This window comes from Lycium ferocissimum, chromosome 6 (assembly GCF_029784015.1).
Source record: "Lycium ferocissimum isolate CSIRO_LF1 chromosome 6, AGI_CSIRO_Lferr_CH_V1, whole genome shotgun sequence".
Taxonomy (NCBI): domain Eukaryota; kingdom Viridiplantae; phylum Streptophyta; class Magnoliopsida; order Solanales; family Solanaceae; genus Lycium; species Lycium ferocissimum.
Genome location: NC_081347.1, coordinates 58,294,081 through 58,298,512, shown reverse-complemented (window position 1 = coordinate 58,298,512; position 4,432 = coordinate 58,294,081). Strand labels below are relative to the sequence as shown.

General features: G+C 36.2%; 1 pseudogene; it reads right to left on the bottom strand.

The window, feature by feature from the left end:
- Positions 1-471: 471 nt before the first annotated feature.
- On the bottom strand, positions 472-3,720 carry LOC132061433 (putative late blight resistance protein homolog R1A-10; annotated as a pseudogene).
- Between the last annotated feature and the right edge of the window lie 712 nt (positions 3,721-4,432).

Sequence of the window (4,432 nt, the reverse complement as noted above, 5' to 3'; positions counted from 1 at the left end):
TTTGTAATCTGAATCATTGCTCGTTTTAGTGAAGTTGAAAATCCTACTGAGGTAGGTTGTGGTTTTTAATTCCTTGAGTAAGGAGTTTTTCACGTAAATATTTTGCCTTAGTTACTTTGTGTATTTATCTGTGAAAACATTTCAGGGACCAGGACCCTTAAACTGTTCTGGTGGATTCATCGGTTCTGTAAAAAATTCAGTTTAAATTGGAATAAATAGAATGCTACCTTCTATTCTGAATCATGTTCGAACCATTCACCTAAGTAAGAGTAGAGTGCATCTTAGATTTTTATTTTAGAAGAATAAAATAATTACAAAAGATACAGACTTATGGGACTTTTTACCAAATGAGATATGTAGATATATTGATGCAGTCACGAAAGATGTATGCCAGCTGAAAAAGATTATATTCGTGAAAATAAAATTGTAGCAAAGATTATAAAACGAATTAATATGACTGACCTTTCAACTTCACTGTATGGCCTTGGATTTAGTTTTGGCCTTGGATTCAGGTTCAGGAGGGAATACGTTGAACCTGAATTTCATGTTCTTAGATGTCTTTCTTTCCAAAGATATCTTTTGCGTATTTGACCGCTTTGCTTGTGTTCTCCAGCTTCATCTTGTGAAGGTTAGGTATATCAGCCAACCCATGTGGCACACCGTTAAGCTTATCGCATGAAACAAGAACAATGTGCCTAAGGATGGGGAAGTGAAGATTCAAAGCCTCCCAAGATTCCAATTCCGCCCTCTCAATCCATAATACTTAGAGTTGGCTAAAACCTCCTACCTCCGGCGTTCAAGACTCACCAACGAATGCATTTTCTTTCAACTTTAGAACCTCAAGGGATTCCAATTGCTCTAATTTATCCGCCTCACTCCAAGCAAACCTTGTGTTTGCCAAAGTTAACTTCTTCACTGTATGTACAAGTCTGAAGAATGCTAAAGGGAGGTGAAGCGATTTATTCATGTAATAAACATCATTCAATAGCTTCAAATGTTCCAGGCACTTTAGCTCTTCAAGGTTGCTGATTCCACCCTTGGGTTCAAGAAAGCCGTCATTTGCCCTCGAATGCCCAATTTTTTTAGATTACATGCCTTGGCGAGCACATCTTTCTTGCAACTTTCTGGTGCAACCATAGAAAGAGTTTGTAGACAAGAAACTTTACCTGTCGTGGTAGTAGGAGACGACAATTTCGCAGGTATGTTGGTGTGCAGGTGCCTCAACTGTAACATGTTCCATATTTCTGCTTTTACATCAAGGGTAGGCTCTGAGATACTTGTATTGATTATAAGAGTTTGTAAATTACAGAATTTACCAAAGGTCAAAGGAATGGCCTTAAAGTCACCCGAGATAGCAATATACCTCAAATGAAATAACTAGTTAAAATCCTTGGAGAAGAGAAATTTGAGAGATTCAACATCTAAGACCCTGATCAGTGGAAATGCTTTATGGATCTGTTTGATGGAATTGGGAGATAACTCAATTTGTTTTTGTTTTGAAGAAAAACAATAGAAAGATCTGACATGGTCGGCCGATGGATTTGTGAAGATAAAGTCATTGAGAATAGAGGGTTGAATACACAACCAATGACAAGTATCTGAGTCTTGTATATAAGAAATAACATTATCAGCTGTTGTAAATATTTATTAAAAAAGCCATTTGTTAGTAGCCTCCTTTCTACAAAACTCGTGCAACATGTCGTGAAGACGACATGTTTTTACTTGACCATCAGATCTATTTTGCAGTAACATTACTAAATTTCTGTTGACCAAATCGTTCAAGTGAAGCTCTGCTATCTCCTCAAGAGTGTATGTCTGTCGGGGCTTTATTAACGAATCAATTTCCAAGAAGGGATATCATAGCCTCGAGGAAAGACACCATAATACAAAAAGCACGTCTGGACTTCTTGAGGCAAACGATCGTAACACATCTCTACAAATTTCAAGCAGCTCTGTTGGTTATTCTTATTATGAAGATGTTGCCCCACATTTTTCTCAACTCTTACCCAGTCACTGTTGTTCAGACGACCTCTTAATGCTCCTGCAAGTACCACTACTGCAAGTGGTACTCCATCACAACTTTCTACAATTTTTGCTCCAAGTCCTACTAATTCAGCGGGACAAATTCCCTTGACAAAAAATCTCTTTACAAATAGTTCAAAACTCTCTGGTTTAGTCAAAAAATTCAGATTATGAGGTTCTGGATTAGCATAAGCAGCCAAATATCCGTCACGCGTTGTCATCATGATTCAATGCCCCTTTTGATTTTCTGGGAAAACTTTCTTTACATGATCAGTGACTTCTGCTACCCGCACATCATCCAAAACAATGAGACATCTACCTCCCTTATTCTTAATACCACTTATCACCTTAGCTAATTTGTCCATATCCTCACCTTGATGTTCTTCTATGCATTTTGTTAAGACTTTGAGAATATTAAGAAAAATGTCCTTTGTATTGTAAGTTTGCCCAATGAAAACCCAAATAACGCTGAAAAATTGATATGACAGATCAGGGTCATTGCAGATTTGTCTTGCTAGAGTAGTTTTTCCAAGTCTGAGCATACCTACTACTAGGATAATATCGAGACATTCAGCAGGTTCTTCAACAAGTCGCTTAACCACTTGTTTGCTTCCTCATCTAACCTGACCACTTCAAAGATCCTCCAATGAAGGGCCCTTTTCAAGATAATAATCAAATGAATAACATTAGAAAACAGAGTGGATGATGTATACAACAATAACAAGTTAACAACAACAACAACAACATACCCAATAAAATCTCACAATGTGGGGTCTGGGAAGGGTAAAGTGTACGCAGACCTTACCCCTACCTTAGAAGGTAGGGAGAGTGGATAATGTATCTTTTAATTTTTGCAATTATAACTTTAAACATTCAAAACTTCATGCGCTACAATTAGATATAAACTAACCGAACATGATAATCAGCAAAAGATTTCATGTACTTCAACATCAGATTCCTCGCCCTTTTATGTATAATGATTGCAAAAGTAACGTTGAAAAAAGAATAAAAAAATCTGCGTTTTAATTGTGTAACATTTTGTCTTCCTTTGTGTGTTTGCAGTCTGTTAAACTTTCATCCTAGTTGCAACAACACATTTATTACTTGAGTTTAATTTCCTTTTAATTGTTTTCCAGATTAAAGCAGATTGCATTTAAAAAAAAAATTGTATTACTACTGGTAATACAATTATAGTATATTACATAATTGACGGCATAATATGACTCAATTTGGGTACACCAAATGTATTCCAAAATCAGACACATTGCCCTTTTCTACACACGAAATATTACACCTATTTTATTTGTATCATATTTCTATAGTATTGAAGAAATAGGTGTTTAGTCTTGACGTACCTATACTTAGGTTATTCTTAATAAGAAAAACAATAGAACTTGAAGTGAAATTATCAAAAGGAAAGTCAAATTAAAAATAAAAGTTCCCTTAAAATTTTAGTTTATTTATAATTCGGCAAAGGACCAAATATAGCCTTGTATTATGAGAAAAGAGTCAAATATACCCCTCGTTATACTTTGAGTTCAAATATGCCCCTATCGTTATATTATGGGATCAAATATACCCCTCATCCGTTAAAGTTGTCCAAGGTGGACATCCAATCCTACGTGTCACTAACATTTGATGAGGTGGATGCCATGTGGCATGCCACCTCAGCGCCTTAACCCATTCTACCTCTACCATTAAAATTTTCTTACCCTCCACAACTATTGCCACCTCATTTTCAAAATAAGGCCCGAGTTGAAGTTTCCAAGCCAATTGTATTTCCATACATTACATACACTTATATAGTACATATATTAACTAAGAGATAAATACAAACTAAATACAGATAAATACAAACTAGATACAATATTATCCTAACACCCTCCCTCAATCTGAATAGGAGTGTCGAACATGAAGATTGGAGAGAAGAAGCTTGAACCGTGATGTGGGGAGAGCTTTAGTGAGAATGTCAGCTAACTATTAAGATGTATGAACATGAGACACATTAAGATCACCACGGCTAACTTTCTCACGGACAAAATGATAATCCAAAGCAACATGCTTTGATCTAAAATGAAATACTGGATTATGAGCCAAGTGAATTGCTCCAATGTTATCACATTTAGCTGCCACCGGGGAGGACAGAACAACACCAAGATCACATAACAAGAACAGCCAAGTAAGCTTAGAAAGCGACAACGAGAAGTGCTTTCTGTACAAGCTTCGTACTAGAACGAGCTACTATTGGTTGCTTCTTAGTAGAACAAGAGATCAATTTTTTACCAAGAAATATGCAAAATCTAGTATTTGAACACCTAGTTGCAGCGCACCCAGCTCAATCAGAGTCGAAGAAGATGTTTGCTTGAAAAGCTGTAAACTGAAATCTGAGGTACCTTTGAGATAACGAAAA